At 40.2% G+C, this 19347-nt stretch overlaps 1 long non-coding RNA gene across 1 annotated transcript; it reads left to right on the forward strand.

The window, feature by feature from the left end:
- The first annotated feature begins 1574 nt into the window (after nt 1–1574).
- Nucleotides 1575–14594, forward strand: LOC309826636. The gene is made up of 4 exons (XR_014297121.1): nt 1575–1804; nt 2083–2913; nt 11448–11596; nt 11719–14594. It is a non-coding gene; the product is annotated as an uncharacterized lncRNA (long non-coding RNA).
- The last annotated feature ends 4753 nt before the right edge of the window (nt 14595–19347 follow it).

A 19347-nucleotide genomic window follows, 5' to 3' on the forward strand; every position in this document is an offset into this window, starting at 1 on the left:
AATATCTGAGTTGAGCACAAAGAAACTACCTTTTAAAAACATCGACTTGGAAGAAACCTGCATCCTCAGCTACCTCCCTCCCTTCCTTGCTCTTTACAGAGCCCAGCATTATATTTAACACAGCACTGCCTGTTGTCTGCATGATTCTAGCCACGAAAATTGGGTGAAGATGGCAGTATACCCACTGTGTGTACAGATAGGTAGAGACCCTAATTTTCGAGAGCTACCTGCTTTACAAAATCCTCCTGTAGCCGAGCTTTTAAGATGTGTACCCACAGAAATGGTAAGATATGCTCCCTTGGTCAATTCAGGATGTCTTTCATTTTTTTTCTTGTGCCACTATTTTTTTTTTTTTTTTTTTTGTCATCTGAATGATTACTTATCATGATCAAGGGACTTTAGGCTGATCAATGAAGTGTGCACAGAACTGATGGACGTTCGAGGAGAAATGCTTCAGGGATAAGGAAAAATGTCTGCAGTAGAAGCGAAGGGTTGGGATGAGCTACAGTCACTGATAAGTTCATTTCCAAATCCAAGGGAATGTAAGTGGTAAATTAGTACACACGGCAAACAGAGTCAATGCGTAAAACCCAGCCATTGAAAAGAAAGAGATTTTTAGCATTGTAGTCATCACATGCCTTAATAGAGTGTCTGCGTACTTTAAATATAGATTTGAATCACTGCTCTTTTATCCCTCTAAATGCCGATTTCAAAGAAGTCTTTGGGCATTGTTGACTTTCTGTCCATAAAGAAAACCCACCCAGCTTCCCCAAGTTACATCACCTGCACTCACACATGCGTGCGTGTTTTAAATGCCCATGGGATGTGGAACAATTAGGCAGAGCTCTGCACTGTGGTCTCTCGTTTTCACTCCACCCCACCCACCCCCTTTTTTCTTCCCTTTTAGAAAATGTGATACCTGATCTCTGGGTCTAGCAGGGCTGAGGATTTTTTTTTTGTATTTGTATAACACAGTGTCTGGCCTTCCCCCTGACCTGCTGGTGTATTTTTGGTCTCATTAGTAGTCAGGCAGAAGCCTTAGTGCATCCGGTGCTGGGAGTCAGGGATGAGACACACGACAGCAGAGAGAAGGAGCGGGCGAGAGGATATTAGAAGAGAGGCTTGCCTCCAAGATATGGAAGGAAGTGAGAAATGACAGGACGACGGCAAGCTTTGTATGGAGGAGCCTGGCAGGGCGGGGGAGCCGTGAGGAGCGCGAAGTGGGTTCTCAGAAGCCCTAGAAGAGCTAAAGGTGATTAGAGGGGGATATTGATTCCTTACTCTGCCAGAGATTTAAGCAGGCATGCGAGGAATCTGCACCATGGTTGGCAAAAGGAGACCCATCGCCTCCTGTAACCAGACACTCGGGCTTTCCAGGAGCCCAGGGAGAGAACCGAGAAGAAAGGGGGCAGTGTGGTCTAGGAAAATTCAACTTGTCGCTGATTTGTGCCTGACGCTTGCTGTCCGTCAGCAGCCTCCCTTACAATCTTTTTTTCCTCTCTCTCCCTTTTTTTCTTGCCTTCTCCTTCTTCACTGAAGCCTAGGGGAGCCAGTAAAGATTAAATGTGCTTTCTCAAAGGCAGCCACTTCATGCTGCTATGTCGAAAGGGCCATTATTATTATGTTTTTAACAGTAAAAGAAAAAGGGAGAGAGGTTGAGAGAGGGAGAGAGAGAGAGAGAGAGAGAAGCTAGGTAGGATGATGACGGACTAGCTTTTCTGAGAGGAAAAGGAAAAGGGAAGGGAGAGAAAAAGGAGAGACCCTGAACTGAACAGAGGATTGTGCCTGCGAAGAACCTACAGAGGTGAGAAAAAAAAGTTGTCTTGAAGATGGGGTGGAGGGGGGGTGGGATGTTGAATAACCCTGTACAGAGGGAAAAGAGACATAATATAGCTGTCTTGCTCCTATGATTCTATTTTGTAAGGTGGGGGGAGGGGGCAGAGGGGGGTAGATCCTGGAACTTTAACGGTTTTTAGTTGCATATGGAAATATATACAAAATATTTAGCATTTTTCCTAAGTGCCCGAGGCCCCCTCCAGTGCCTTCCTTTGCAGGGGCTGCTTTGTCATTCTCTTTGACTAGCCATCCATCCACCTTGCTCAGGCTGGAATAAAAGAAGAAAAAGAAGGAGGAAAGGAAAGGAAACAGAAGGAAAGAAAAAAAGGGGAAGAAAAAATTTTTAAAGAGTCATCTTCCCACCCACTTCCCCTCCCTTTCGTTTCATTTTTGGAGGCGGCACTAGGAGCCATCTCCGCAGAGGAAAGCCCAGCTTCCAGGCAGACGCGGGGAAGCGACGATCTATCAGGTACAGAGCCCGTAGCTGTCTGCGAAGATGGAGGGGAATTGTGCTTCGGATTCCTCCGAAATATTGGCAAACGGCTTCAAAGGATCCGCGGCGGGAGTGGGGCGGGGGAGATGCGCCTCCCCGGCTCGCGCCCACCCCTTCCCACTCGCCTCGACCAAGTGACAGCCTGGTGCTGGCTCGGGGTGATTTGGCCTTGGCTCCAGCCAAGCAGCTGATGTACAGGAGGCCCTTCGCAGGACTGGCAAAGTGCACGCTAAAGAAGGAAGGAGGAAATTTTGAAAAGCAGCCCTGGGGAGGGTTCTCATTCTTCGAAAAACATTTTTTTTTTGAATTTTTAACCTAATATTCTCAAAATTTGATCAGCCCCGTTCCCTCCCTCCACTCCCACCGAATCGCCCTTTTTAACCCCCTCTCTCGTCAAAGCATAAACTACAGAGTTACAGTCTCTAGATTTGGTGTATCGCTTCCTGCCCCCGCCTCCCCCTCCCTGCCCAGCTCTCAGTCCTCTATTGAAACACCTCGCCCAGGCAAGCGCCCTGCAGCTCACGTTTCCCCCCCTGGCCCGGACGGTGCTACTGGAGGCTGCAGCCCGACTCCACTTCCAATGGGTGAGTTTCAAACGCTCTTCGTATGTATACTTTCCAAGCCTCCAAATCCTACTGCTTGGTCTTCTGCTTCTCGAAACCTGATTTGGATGGTTTTGCATGCGGCATGCTCGCCCAGGGGGGAAGAGATGCCTCGGATTTTCTTTACCGTCATTGGTGCTAGTTGTAAATTAAAGCTTTGACGTTTAATCTTGATTGTAGACCGTGGTTTGAAAAACGTGGGCATTTCTGAGTCTATTCATATTGTTTTCCATTTTAGTAAACTCTTTTTGCCCAAAGCTTCAAAGAGTTTTCTCTGATAGACTGGCGATTGTATGTTCAGGTATGTATATGCGCCCACAGACGCTGCGTACGTTTGTATGTTTCTACTATACTTACGTGGAATCCAAATTTTGTGAAGGAAGGCAGCTTAGAGAGCGAGGGAATATCCTGCCACCTGTTTGTTGTCTCTTAGTCGTGAACCTCGAACAGAAATCGCTTGTCATTCCTGTTTTGCTTTGTTTTGTCTCAAGAAAGAACAATTTAGTGCGCTCCTCTCAATCCCTGAGACCCTAACTTGTGATGTTTACCGTTTCAATCCACGGGTTAGGCTCTTGGGAGCTGCGAGCCGTGCCTTTGCATCCTGGAAATTTGGTGGAACTTTTTTTTTCTCTGAAGCAAAAACAAAAGAAAAGAAAGTTTGTCTGAAGTGCTTGAGTGCACCTCTGAGGTTTTCATTGTTAGGTGGGATCAGGTGACCAGAAAAGTGGCAGCTCCTGGATTTCTGTTAAAGTAGGTATATATTGTGTGATAATAGCGTGTTGGCTGCGATGTGTACGCATGTTTATTATTGATGCCTGAGGCTTGTGGAACTCACCTACCCTGGTCTATTCCTTGAGAGCAACACGCAGTACTATCCGAGCGTAACAAGAACAGCTCAGTACCTGGTGGTTGACCTCAGAACCTATCAGCTGAAGTCCCAGCATGCCCCATGCCTCCAACTTTTCAACTCAACAGTTAATCTTAAAATTGTGCCCAATTAAAATGGGCATGTGGGTAGAGTATATATTCAGTGCCCACATATGTGTATCATATATGGCTGGACAGTGAACACACAGACACAAATAGGGACGAGCCAGTAGTGTGAGCTAAAATATCAGTAGGCTAAAAATTCCACTCTTGCTAGACTTACAAGAAGGATGGAATTTATGGTGTTAACAAAGATTAAATTTGTATTACTTGGCAACACTTTAAAAAATAAAATAAAAGGAGAGGTTATAGCTTCCTTGCCTGACATCTATTTTAAAATGTTATACACAATGAGTTTAAAAGTAATAAGGATTGGAAATGTATTTTCTAAACATATAAAAGGAAAGAAATAAAAGGAAATATATATTTTTAAACATATAAAAGGAAACAGCACACGCACACAATTATTGTATCACTTAGAAGTTATCAATACCTATTTTTTATTTAAAAATTAGAAAAAATTGATCAGGATTTATATAATCCAACGAAGTTATTTATAACACCAAACTGTGCAGTTAAAATTATCTTCTCTTAAGGTAATTGTTAGCATTACCTAGTTTGCAGTTTTCTAAAAATGTAACTTTTGATACCACAAGAATCTCGGTGATTTAGATCTATCTCATAGTTAGAGAAGAGAAACAGTAACTTACCTTTTCTTTGTTGTGAAAAATTCCAGTATACAATTTCATCTAAACCATTTTAGTACTCTTGAGCCAACATTTATCTTCTATTTTTGGAAAATACCTAAGTCAACCCTGACTTCAAATGCTTTCTTCTTTTAAAGACTTTATGTCGGTTATAACCTTGTTTTATACGTTGCCGAAGGTTAAGGAAACTGTTCTTTTCCTGCTTTTCTTTTTTTAAGTGTTTATTGCCATTTTAGTCATTGACTCCAAATCGTAGTCAAGAAACCATTTTGTATCAGAAAACTGAATTGAGAAAACGAATTGTGCAACAATTGCATTGTGCTTTTTGTCGAAACGTCCTAGTAGTTGTAATGTTTAAATATTACTTTCAAGCCTTTGATAGCCTGAATATGCGTCAGAGAAAAGAGCTATTTGATTTTCAAGTTATCTTTTGGTTTCTATACAATGGATTAATGATTTTCCCCCATCTTAGCTGATGTGCATGCATAGGCATTTGGAAATTATGGAAAGGCATATATTTAACTTATGGATATAGAATTACCACTTGATTCATATCAAGTATTTGCCAAACATTTGGTGCTTTTCGAGGTCAAAATATAGCTGCATCTTATTCTATGAAACTGTATGCAGGGATCAATAAAAGCATGCTGGATGTAATTCTTCTGTGATTTTTAAATGATAACAGCATAGTAATTTAATACAAGTGATACAGTTTATATTGCAAGGCACTCTTTCGGGTTTTTTTTACATGTTTTCACCTGGATTGCTCATGTCCTAAGGTTGCTATCATAGGATTGATCATACAGGCATTTAGGAGTGCGTAACGACACACGAGATTTTATATTTCAGCAGGGAAGTGCTTCAGTATAAGGGCAGATTTCTCAACACCCCTTCTTCCTCACCAAGCCCATCAGTGAAGTTCAGTGAAATGAATAACATAATTGGTGGTTGGTTCAATCACTACCAGTCTAGACTAGCCCAGACGCATCAATTAGAGGGGGCTGTCTTTTAAAGGGAGAGTGCCACCGAAACAAGCAGGGCATTATTGATACTGATCTTTAAAAGTGCAAATCCAGCTTGGCAGATAAAAAAAAAAAATAAGGCAGGGAAATTGGGGGGGGGTGCATTGCGGGAAGAAAAGAGAAAGAAGTGAACTGGAGCTTTCGGACACAGAAGGACAGGAAGCTTGAGAGAAAAGGAGAGGGGTCAGGAGTGAAACGCAATGCGGCACTTCCTTGCAGCACAGTTACAATTCAGTTCACAGGGCACACTGGTTCACCGTATTTTTAACTAGATTGCCCCCCGCCCCACCTTTTTTTTTCATTCCTTTTTTGCCCCTGTTTCCAAAGAACTGCCAGCTTAAAACCCATGCAGTTGGAAATTTAACAGCTCTAGGAAGCTCTAGAGAGAATAAAGCCAAGAGTAAGACGAACCAGCCAAAACTCCTTTTGCAACATTTTTCCCCAAAAGAAAAACACAGAAGATGTTTATTTTTCAAGTCTCTAATTCAACCTTAAAAAAAAAAAAATCAACTGTACAAGTGAACAGGACTCATTTTAAACCCAGCACCTGGGAACTAATTTTATGGGCAAGACACCTTTAGGTAAACAGCTTATAGTCTTCTGCTGAATACAGTAAAATTATGAAGAATGTAACAAAAGGCTTTAGTAATTTGGTGGTTGGTTTTTCCTTTTTCTTTTTTTCTTTTTTTTTTTTTTTTGGATGTATAAAGCACAGATGATTTAGAAAGCGTTAGGAGCACATCTAGCCCCAGGGAAAGAAAATGTTTGATTGGTATTAATTAAAACACTGCTAATATATTCTAATAAAATCAAATTTAACATTCTAAACTAATCCGCTTGGTATGTCAAAGGAAAAGAAAAGTATTATCTTATTTGCATCTCTGCAATCCCAATGCATTTGCTCATTCAGCAGAATTAATTTTTATCACCAGTCTGTTTAATCTCCTCACAGATTTAGCCAAACTTATTCTTTCAAACTAAAAAGGATCAGGGTAGGGAATCCATAAAGGTATTCGGAAGACTAGTGACTGTATTTAGTACCGGCTTTATTTTATGATTTTTTTTTTTTTCTCTTCATTCGCTGTAATGGGGTGTGGAGGAAAACGGTGAGTCTGCAGCGAGAATGATGAATGGTTAATTCTCCCTCTTTCTCTCCTACCTACCGGGTTATTTAGGAATTCCAGTTGCCAAATTATGTGAGTGGCCTTTATTTACAGGAGTGATGTTGGTCTGTTGATTAATACCTCACTTATTTCTAATTTCAGAATCCTATTTTTTTTACAAATTCCTAATGAAAAAAAGGATCTTAAACCAGAGACCAATTTGCCTTTTCTCAATTATTTTCAACTGTAGGCCTCCTAAGAGAAAGTGGGAGGTGAATGTAAAATTTTTGTCACTAAGAACTGAGTTCTTTGTTTCCTTTTTAAGTCAAAATTTCTACAGAAAAATTCATACTTTTATGAAACGGCGAGTTTTACGCTCTTTACTGTTAAACTCTCACAATGGATAAAATTGTCCCAAAATGACATCATAGCCAAAATGTTTCTCCTCTCATTAGTCTCCCATGACTATGATATCATATGTAAATATGTGCCTCACACACGAAATGAATGGGCCATAAATACCAAGGACCACATTTGTATTTTTCAAAAAAAAAAACCCCAAAAACGAGGAATTCTGCACACTCTCAAGGAGATGTAAACCCACTGACTCAACCACTGATGATACTGCCTCTTGCTCCACTGCCTTTTCCAGTTCTTGGATGTAAAAGAGCAATCGCAGTTCGGTTTCACATGTATTGTTCTATAATCCAGGCAATAAATGCTAATTAGTAATGCTCAAGGATCCGACCATTCAGAGTCATTATCATAATTTACTTCTTCCTTGTTAAAGACATTCCTTGCTGATTAAAAAAAAAAAAAATGAAGTCGTCGTTTTACCACTGCACTGCAGTGGAAATACACTGGAGAGGTGTTCAAGGTATAGGAATATCGCTCTGACTGCATTTGAAGTCACTGACATGTGCCTCTTAGCTTATTCCAAATGGAATTGCAACTTGATTTTGAAAAAGAAATTCATGTCAATGCACAAAGTTTTGCATGTGCACCAGGAATGTATGATTGTATTTTACAAACCCCAAGGCTCCTCCTTCCCCGCCCACCCCCTTTTCTAAAACCACTTACTGAGCAGAACAAAGGAAACTGCTAACTATAGAGGCATCATTAAATATGAACAGCAACAGCGTGATAAAGTATGTGATATGACAACATATTTCATTGCACAAAAGTGCAGATAATTAAATAATTCAATAGTAACCCTGGTTAATTAGCAGAAAGTTCTTTAAGGAGGACTCAAGAAAATGGATCCAATCAACTTGAATAATATGCTCCATTCTCCAGGATCACAAATATGTATTTGGTTATTTGATGATTGATTGATTGATACAGAAAGATGAGGACAAAAGCCTATTCTTCAAAACGGAGCTTTGACCTGGTGTCGTCTTTAGGACAAATTAGTCATATGCTTTAACAGAGCAGAATTGAATGTAGGGCAGTCTCTGTTTTCAGTCCAAGGTATAATTTGCCATTCTCTTGCACACTTCTCTTTTAGCAGTTGATCTAAAAAATCATCAGTCCCTTAGCTTTTCATGTCATTGCCTCAGAATATGTATGGAGCCTTCCCCACATTTTCTAATGAGGCTCTTGTTTAAGTATTTTTCTTATTGCTTGAAGCAAATAAGGATCCTCTGCACAGAAGGGACAGAATAAATAACCATATGCTGAACATTATCTTTGGTGGACCCCCCCCCTCGCTTTATCCATCAAGGTAATATTCCCAGTGTTCATTGTTCATTGGTCCTTTAAGGAAGAGCTTCAGTTTTTACATGAGGGCTGTAAGCACATTAGAGGAATAATTCCCTTTGGATACTATACAGAAGGAGCCACCTGCAAAATGTTGATGCTGTTATTGAAATCTCAAGTGGAATCAGCTTTCAAAAAATTAGATATTAGATACATCCGATATAATTTGCAATGTGTAATTATACTAATGTGCATATAGTTGTGTGTTGCTTTACACGTTGCCTACTTGAGATTTCCCCCCCCCCTTGGGCATTTCTCCTCATTTGAAATGGCTCCTGAGTAGAATGTTTTTAAAGTCAGCTTTTATTTTTTTTAACTCCTTGTTAATTAATATAAGAAGCAAAGAACTCTGTGTTCTCACGCAAGAATGAATGTGTCTGACCTAGATGTTGGAAACTCACGATTACTAAAAGGGTTAGCATTGTGGATACTTGCATTGTGCATAAGATATTTGCTGCTCTTTACTGATTGAGTCTTCATCTCGACTTTGGCAACTTGAAGTAATGGAGAGTGTTAGAACAGTAAATCGTATTCATAAGATATCTATTTCCTTTATTAGAATAATGAGATAAAATGCCAGGGAAATGGCCTTAGGCAGAGATAATAATCTTAATTTAATCAAAGTAATCAAAATAATAACAAACAACCTCTTTCCTATTTTTCCTCCACTTTTCGTGACACATGATGAATAACTGAAACTCTGCCTCAGGTCATTTATGCACTCACATCACTTTCCCTTTTGGTGTCTCAATATGGTGTCTCCTGGACTGGAGACCCCACCACACCAAGGAGCTGACCCTGAAGATCTAGCCATTAAGGCACGATCCAGGCAGAGCAACAGTGAGGGGATTGGTCAGCCTGGCACTTGGCACTTGCTGTGTGCTCAGTGGGTGGAGATGCTTCTGATATAAATTTGGAGAATCATCCCCATCAGATCACAGAGGGACCTCAAGCAAGGCAATGCCAGGGTCCCAATTTATGCTTAGACGTTCAGGAGACAAAGAGGATTCCAAGGGAGGCTCATGTTAAGAGGATACAAGATATAACTCATTCCAATTAAGTAGCCACAGGCCCCAAAGAAAGCTGATTTGTTAAACTTTTGACTCATAATAGACACCTGGAGTATGGTGCTTTGCATGTTTATACTATTTATTCCTCAAAATTCATTTTGCTGACGGGGTCCAGAGACATTATGCGTGGGCTCTATCTATGTAACACCAAAACAATACGTTGATTTACTTTTCATCTGCTGATGTATGCGAGAGCTTTGCATTATTAGCTACCCAAAGGAGTCACACAAGAATTTTGTGACACGTCCTTCCTTGTTGCAGTGGCATTTTAGTTGATGCACGAGTCTCATACACATGTATCAAAAGCTTAGCACCCCACCCTCCCATTCTGTGTTCACAAAATAATAAATTCTAAAATCTGTAAGATGTATATTTAATTACTCATCCAGGATCAGTTTTGCGTGCTTGATCAGAACAGAAAAATATCTATTAACAATATTTAACAGTAGGGTATTTTACCGGTTTTCGGAAATATATATATATATATTATACCTGCCATCTAGAAAGAGAACCAACATTTTCAGTGTGTCCAGAGCGTTTAGTGCAGAAAGAGGGGTGTGTGGTAGTAAATCCCTTTTGATGTACCTAACTCATTATGCATCTTCATTGTGCTAGCATAATGAAGAAGCTGACAGTAAAGGCTTTAGTTAATTTCAGGTCCACCTGCGAAGTATACTGCATTCATAACAACTTTTGTAGAATGAAAGAAACATTAATACAGCTCTTCCCAAATATCCTTGTCTGTAAAATAAGTGGGTTGAATTAGTTGGTCTCTAAACTCTTCTCCAGCAGGGAATTTTTGAAGCGATTCTTACAGAGGTATAAGAACAATTTCAGGACCCTTGAATCCGCAGTCTATTTGCACCAACAGCTGCCCTTTAAAGTTATATTTGATCCCACCTCCAGGCGCTGTACTTACTAACATATTTTGCCTTGATGCTAAAACAGTGAAGACTGAAGTTTCAGGAAGGGCAGGGACAGAAAAGAGGAACAGGCGAAGAATGAGAAAAGCTACACAGTGGGAGAAGGAATTTCTTGATCTGAGATCTAAGCCCATTTCCTTCAACATTAACATAGAAGAAACCCAGAGGAGCACCTGCCTTTCTATTTTAAGACCATATTCTTTAGTCCTTCTGCCTTCATTAATTGCTTGCAGTATCCTTTGGTTTTTTTCCATTGGGTTGACATCTTTGAGTTTCAGTTTCCCCTTTCTACTTGATGCATTTATATCATGTTAATATCCCCTTCAAAAGCCTACAGTTGTTACACCCTTCCCAAATTAAACCTTAACTTGTTCAAAACCTCCTGAAAATTGCCCCGCCCATTTTCTCAAACCACGCATAACCTCTTCTTGAATTAAGGGAGCCTGCTCTTCCAGGCTTCCAGATCTTTGAATACGCTCTCACCCAAGCTTTTCCTCTCTGCACGCTCTGCCTCTCCACCTCTTCTACATTTCAGAAACCTTTCTTTTCTTTCTCACCTTCTCTTCCTCCCTCCTGCTTCATCCTTTCTCTGTCTCTCCCCTCCCTTTCTCCCTTCCTTCCTTCTCTCCCTCTTTCTTTTTCCCCTTTCCTTCCTCCCTCTCTCCCTTGTTCCCTCCCCTTCCTCTTCCCTTTCTCCCTCCCTCCTTCCTTCCTCCCTCTCTCCCTCCCTCCCTTCCTCTTTCCCTCCCTCCCTTTTGTGGTTCCTCTCATTCTTTCTTTCGGGGGGCACCATGTGTCATCCTCTGAGCCAGGCACTAGAAATACAAAGACACATACAAGGAATTGACATCGACTCCTAACCATTCTAGTGACTCCGTTCACTCCTACATTGCTAAGCACTGATGTGCCCTTACTTATTTGATTTTGCATGTAGTCTTTAGATTTAGTTGAATGTGTCCTTAATGTCCTGTGTTCTTTTGTTGTTTTCCTCCGTGTCCTATTTCAGTAAGTTGCCTGTTGGATAAACCTGAAGTTATTCTTACGGAGCGCACTCTCCCAGAGCGAGGATCGTGGTGCTCTCACACACTCTCAAGCAATCCTGTTGCTTGACTGATTCCTGAACAAGATGAACAATGAGCAAGCTCCGTTTTTCTGGTGATGCAGCATTTCACTCCTAGTTAGAAATAGCATGGCTCTCAAAGTATCATAACATTCCTCTATTTGTATTAAAGAGTCAATGTGATAACCTTCTGTGATGTGTTCTGTTATTTTTTTAGTCGTGTTGATGTCCTTTCAGCTGGTCCTATAGTCCCCCCTCCTCAGGAATGTCTCCCCAGTGAAAGGACACAGACCACAGAGACTGCTGTCCTGATGGACGCTCAAGCCGACTGTGAAGTTGAAACAAAGAAAGCGATCACCTGAAGACACCTCTCCTGCCAAGTGACACACCCACATGCTGCACCTTCAGCCAATAGAATCTCAGAACAAGAGCAAGGCAAGCTTTTCAAGAAACAGAAACACTTAAGAATGACGTCTAGATTTCGAAGGAGCCGAGGACTTTTCCCTTCGTCATGTGTATTCCTGTTTGTATTTAAATTCTGTGTGACATTCATTTTTAAAAAACTTTTTTTCTAGTATGAATGAATATGCTTATTAATGCACCGATTTTTAAAATAGAAAGTTGTTCATGCCGGAAGTAAATTGAATGTTAGCCACACACCGAGTTTGACCTTCAGAGTGACTTAAAGAATATAAAGTTCTTTTGAAATAATGAAATAGTGGGAGGCGATCCAAAGGATAAAATAATGGTGAGAACTCAGACTGTGGCATAGAAATACAAGATCCCACTGACGCCAGCCAACCAACCAACCATTCTTTTTATCGGGCAAGCTAGGTTCTGTGAGATGTGGTCAGTGCCTCTGAAGAGTTTAAATCTAGTGAGGCAGAGGCACATAAACTTTTGAAAAGATAAGTAACAAATCAGGTCAACTGATAAGAGCAAAACCAAAACAAAGCCAAAGATATAAACAAGGAGCTCAGGGGTCACCTTAAGCTGGGCAAACTGGTCTGTTTAGGGAAGAAAGTTCCCAAAGGAGGAAAATACAAGATGAATCTTAAAGGCTGTTAAAGATTCAGATAAGTGGAAAGGAAGGAGAAAATAGAGGCCTTTAGGTGGATGCAATATTGTGAGAAAAGTCAGAGAGGAAAGCATCTACGTGGTGGTTTTAGGGAATTATGAATATACATGTCTTCTGCACTGCATCCCAGACTTTCAGTGCCAATGTATAGATATATATACGGTGAAGACTTTGCACACACGCACTCCCCCCCTCCCTCCCTAGGGGTAGCCTAGAATTATAATCATATTTCTTCCATTAAAGCAACTGATAGGAAGATTTGTGATTTTTCTGTGAGCCTAGTAACAATGGATATCTATTGAGTTCTCACTACATGTTAAGCATTCTCTGTGTTAACTCTCTTAAGCCTCACAACAACCTTGCCACATAGATGTTGTTTTTTATTCCCATTTTACACAAAGAAAACTGACTTTTAATGAGGTTAAGTAACTTGCCAAACTGCCACATACAGAGTTCACAATCAGAATTGCGACTGCAGAGCTCATGATCTAACGCGCTAAGTCACGATATTGCTACCAACGTTGTAATATTACCGCTTCTATATTCCTCGATATTTTTCTGTGGGAAATAAATAGCTATTTCCCTTAATTAGCTTCTCAAATTTTTCAGTTTTCTGGTTAAACTCACATGATGGAATGTATTTTCATGAAAGAAATTGAAAAAAATTGGGCAATAGAGTCTATCAGCATTTTAGACCTTTTTTTGGGAGGGGGCCAGACTCTTATGAAACTGTTCACTTCGGTCAGCATGAAATCTCAACTACTTGAGAATAAAAATAGGAGGTGGGCAGAGCTTAAAGGTCCTTTTCTACAGATGTGATAAATCCATAAAGTTTGAGTGACTTACGGAAGATCACACGTTGAAGTGTAGCAGAGCTCGGTCCGGAAACCATGCCGCCCTCAGAGGCTCTTGAACTTCTCCACCCTGTCTAAATGAAGTGTGAGCTTGAATTTGATCAGTGAAAACATTCTATCTGGGTGATCAGGGAGCATTGTACCTAGTAGATTGCTTCAATTTTGCACCTCTTTGGCTTCTCACCTCAATGTGAAAATTAGCTAGCTACAAACTGACATCTTTAGTTCCAGAAATTGTCAATGGTCCATCCACAAAGAACACACAATGGCCCAAGTTACGTGTGCAACGTCTTCAATGATATTCTTAAGTTATTTGGCATTCTTAGTTCACCTAAACAAACCAGATCTTCTAATGAGCATTTTCTTAACCAGTTTTATAGACAGTATATATTTGTAAGAGCTTCTGCATGAATATTTAAACACGACTGTTTCAATAGTCCTTATGTTTTTTGAAAATATCAATGGTTATTTGCTATTTTAATTGTTACTAACTCAAGGATACTTCAGCCATAAAAAACTAGAACTGAGGAAACCTCACTCTTCTTTACCAGCCCCTTTGCCTTCAGTTGGCATTTAGTACTGGTTAATAAAGTGGTCAGGGGCTTCCCTGGTGGCGCAGTGGTTGAGAGTCCGCCTGCCGATGCAGGGGACACGGGTTCGTGCCCCAGTCCGGGAAGATCCCACATGCTGCGGAGCAGCTGGGCCCGTGAGCCATGGCTGCTGAGCCTGCACGTCCGGAGCCTCTGCTCCGCAACGGGAGAGGCCACAAAAGTGAGAGGCCCGCGTACCGCAAAAAAAAAAAGAAAAAGTGATCAGCTGGAGAACACAGAAGTTCAAAACATAATTTTGTCTTGAAGGAGTCAGTTAATCTGTGTCTACTTAAGGGCGAGCATCTAGATGTTTGGAAGGATCTGAATATTTGACTGCTGTAAACTTGCGCTTAGATATCTGGCATTGTCACACTTAGACCTCCTGGTGGCTCAGGTCGTCCTGTTTTCAAAATGATGGTCATTGGCCATATCTCACACAGTTCTCATTAAGTGAACTCATAAATAAACAGGTTTTTTTTTTTTAAAGCATAGCCAAGCACAAAATGTGACTTTGTTGACATTTTATGAGACTTTGTCATATGTCCCCTGAACCCCCAATAAAAGCAGTGATGCATCAGCTGTGAACTCGTGTTGATTTCTTGGAAGAGTATGCTCTCATAATTTGGGTGTTTTCCCTAGTGTGCATCAAAGCTAGTTTCAGGATCTATGAGGAGCAAATGATCTGATATGGTGGGGAAATTTCAATTTAGAGGCAATTTCTAAATGATCCCATGTTGCCTTTAATAAGCAGCACTATCATTTATTCAAGTCAGAAACCAGGGTGTGATCCTTGTCTTTCCTCTTTCCACCTGTCATGGCCAATCAGGTAAATCTTTTTGGTTTTTCCTTCTTTCTGTCTTTAAATGTGTCTACTTCTCCCCATCCTCCAACTATTTAAGACAAGTCTCATATCACCTGGACTCCTGCCTCATGCCTCCAGTTTCTCCCTTCCACACTGCTAAGTAGCACCCAGGGAAATCTGTCTAAAGCACAAATATGATCCTATCATTCCACAGTTTCAAACTTTTCACTGGCTTCCCATTGCCCTTTAAATAGCATTACATCTAAAACCCTTCCTATCCTGTTTCCTGGCCCCAACGTTCCTCTCTGGACTCATCAAGTATCACTGCTTTGGCAGGTTCTCACCGTACATCTTTGCCATTTCTTATCTTCTGAGTTTTCTCACACACCTACTCCTGCTTGGTACTCTACCACCCCTTCCAGACTCCATCTGTTGTCCTTCATGTCTCATCCTAGAGGGCGTTTCCTCTTGGAAGTCTTCACCCCAACCATCCACTACCCCTAAGACTAGCTTCTTCACCTGGGTGCTTTCATAGCACTCTGTGCTTACTTCGTATTAGTGCTGATCACCCAGATGATGAGAATTTATGTGACAGTCTCCTCCATTTGAATATGAGATTCTAGAGCTGCCTTGTACTGTAGCGTAACCACTCACCGTATATGACTACTACAATTTAAATTAATATTGAGTAAAACTTTAAATTCAATTTCTCAGGTGCACTGGCTACATCTCAAGTGCTCAGTAGCTACCTGTGTCTAGTGGCCACCGTGTTGAATGGCACAGATATGGAACAATTCCATCCTTGAGAAAGTTCTGTTAGATAGTACTGTTCTAAAAGACAAGTACTGTGTTTTGTTTGTCATTTTATCCCCTAAAATTGCAGCCTTTCTTATCTCGAGTTTGTCATCTGAACCACAGAGCAAAACAATTATTTCAGTGACTGTTTTTTCAATTTTCCCAACGATGATATATAACTAAAATTGTATGCATAGGAAGGAAATTAATTAATTACATGTAAAGATACCCAGGTTTAATTAAGAATTAAGGTTTAATTCTAGCATAAAGTCCTCATTGAGAAAGTCTACAATAGCTTACCACAGTGTTTGGCACAATGTAAGTACTTCCTAAACATCTGCTGAATGAGTGAATGACATCTGGATACTCAGATATCTTGTTTTATTTATTCTCACCTAGATGTGTGGGGTCGTGTAGGAGATATGTCTTTAGATCCCCAGGAGCCTCTTCTCTAGAGGATATGGAGAGAGATGATTTCCTTACATCCATCCCAAGGATAGTTGAATTGTCACTGCAGCTGGGTTGCCCATTATTTTACTTGCCTTCCTTGTTTTCATTGGCAAACGAAAGTAGAGAATTGAGATCTTATTCAGTAAATAAGAGCAAAGTGAAAATGATCAAAGTAGATACCAGATTTGATAAACCCTATTTTTTTAGGGGTTGGCCAAAGTTCACTGAAAATGTTAATGATTTCCTGAGCACCTACTATATTTTTGGTAGACACTTTGTTAGGTCCTGAAGATATAGGAGGGAATCAAGATGCACACAATTCTTGAGTTCATAGTGAAACAACGTTAACGTCATTATTTCAGGTCCTCTCCCTGCATTGTGCCCAAAGCAGGAGTTCTCAACCTTGACAGCACATTGCTACCACCACGTGGGCTTAAAAAAATAGTGATAACCTGGATCTTTCCTCAAAAGACTTCGATTTAATTGGTGGGGGGTGTAGCCTGGGAATTGGGATTTTTTGTAAAGCTCCCTGGGTGGTTGTAAGATGCAGCCTAAGTTGGAAACTTAACCTATGGGAACATAATCTTCGAGCGAGTGCAAAGCTCAGGAGCTTTTGGTATTGATGATGGATCGCATATTGGGGACAAAAAGAGAACCTTTAAATCATCTGTCTCACATCCTCATTTTACTCTTTATTCCTCAGAATATAAACTCACACTGAAGAGTCAACGAGCTGTCCAGGTCAAAGGGCCAGTTCATGATTCAGATAAGACTTGACCCCAGCTTTCTGACTCTAACATGACCTTTTTGCTACTCTAAGCTGCCTCCAGGAAATGGAAGATACAATTATCTTCAAGAGACAACCAGCATCCACCATAGTCATAATATTTTAAAGCAATAATTGAATTTGGACCAATTTTAATCCCATGTACTCAAAATTTTCTGCTAATCAAATGTGAGCACTATAGATTCATTTTGTTCGAGTGCAACTTCTTTTTTGAAAAATATACATTATATACATATATATGTGAATACTTATATATGTTGTGTGTGTGTGTGTGTGTGTGTGTGTGTGTGTATAATGAGGTAGAGTTCAGTTTCCCAGGAGCCCTCACCACATTCTTACAAATTCAAAAATCAATATACGTATGTTAAACTCCACACATAACTAGGAAGGACATTTTGCTTTTAAACTTGAACTACTCAAGAGCAGAAATGGTAGTGGGAGGAGAAATAAGAGTGCATTGTGCTCCCACATTCTCTGTCCCCACCCACCCTATTACGTGACATTCCATTCAGTTTAACATTTTACATACAGGTAAAAGTTGCCAGTCTGTCCCCATGAGAAAAGTTGACTTTGAAAAATAACTACTATTAAAGAAAAAGTTACTTCTTTTAGCTACCCCCCACCCCCATTTTTAGATTCTTCTCATAGATCAAGAGAATTCAGGAGCCGTACATTATCTAGTCCATTCTTCTTTGTCCATATAAGATCATGTAGTGAAAATGTGCCTTTCCATTTTTTAAGGCATCAAAATAAAACTAATGTCCATATACTTCCTTCGAGACATGTTTCAGTGTTTGAGAGCCTACACAGTTGGGAAATTCTGTTTTATTTTGATCCCAAATCCCTCACGCTGTAGTTTAATCCCATTTTCTCTTGTTCCCTGTGGAGAGAAAGAACAGCTGGTCTCCATTCTCTCTAAACCCAATCCCTTCAAGTCCTTAAAGACACCTACCTCCCAGCCTTCTCTTTTCTGGAATAAATAATAACAGTCCCCATCAGGAAAATATCTCTCTTGGATCGTGCATATTCACTTCCAGCCATATCACGTATCACGTATCACGTATTCATGCTCATCACATAATGTTCATAAGTAAAACAAGCCAAGGCCAAGAGCAAAAACAAGCAAATGCATCATTGTTTTCATGAATGAAGTTTCAGATCCAATAATAGATGCTGAATACATAGTTGTGAATGGTAACCTTCCAATAATTATGTGCCAAAATTATCATAATTTCTTTTAGAAAGTATTGGCAATCTGTTGCTTTTGGAGAGGGGAATTAAAAATTCAGTGATTAGGTTTCAATTTCCTTTATGCAAGTTCTCCCCATGCCCTGCAATGGAATATTCCATTCAGCATTCCACAGCAGGAGCCACCATTGCTTTGACAAAAATAGATACAGTATTGGAACATTCAGTCAATGGAGTAATCCAATTGTCTGAACATTCTTTTCTGCTTTATCATTTACATTTTAATAAATCCCAGAATATGTCAAGCTGTATCGAGTTGTACCAAGTGTAGCTAATAGCATGCAGTTACCAGATGCAGAGGAAATCATTCAGGCAAATCCTGCAATGCATCACATTTGGTTTGTATATATTTTTAGGTTTCTACATTTTAAACAGGGGTACTCTTAAAAAATGGCTATTTAGCAAAATCTTTGCTATTATCAACATTCTGTTAGTATATTCAGTTTTCATAAAGGAAGCGGTGGGGAGGGGATACTGTATTTAATTGATCTAGGAATGCTGACATCTGCTAACCCCAAGGATGACACTGTATAGCTAGTAAAATGTGGAATGTTAAATTGTCATCTTATGCCTATTTCTTTGCCAGTTTGTTGTCTCTCCATTCAGGAGGCTTAGATGGTCACATTTTAAAGTCATTTGACATTCCATGATGCCAAGATTCCAGGCAAATCAGTCCTGAAAAAGACTGTGTGTGTGTGTGTGTGTGTGTGTGTGTGTGTGTGTGTGTGATTATTATTAACCTATTTGCATAACTTACTTCCTGCATAGATTGACCACCTACTGTTGTAACATTTGAGAGATTTGTTGTCCTGGTTTGACAGAGCCCACTGAATTTTCACAGTGTGACAGACATGTAATGATGGAGTGAGTCTCAGCATGTTGGGGGTCCCTAAGTGGTAGGTATGTGCCTGGAGAGGAAGATTTTTCAAGGACAGGACTATTCAGATTAGTCTCTACTAGTAAAAATCAAACAGAACATGAGGCTTAAACTTAGCTCTGCTTATATCCTTTATACCTAATTACCAAATTATTTGTTAGCCCATAAGAAAATTCTCACTTTAGACTTCTCCCCAAAGACCAGGGTTATTTCTTGACATCAGGTATGTCTGATTAGTGTTAAACTTGTAAATAGACTGAAGGACTAAAAAGAATCATTTGGTTTTTGCTCTTGCTTAGAGCAGTGTAAATGTTTACCATGGAGTTTGTGGGTAGCATACCACTATCACTACGTGGGGTCAAGTA

This window comes from Grampus griseus (assembly GCF_964374135.1).
Source record: "Grampus griseus genome assembly, chromosome: 8".
Lineage (NCBI taxonomy): Eukaryota > Metazoa > Chordata > Mammalia > Artiodactyla > Delphinidae > Grampus > Grampus griseus.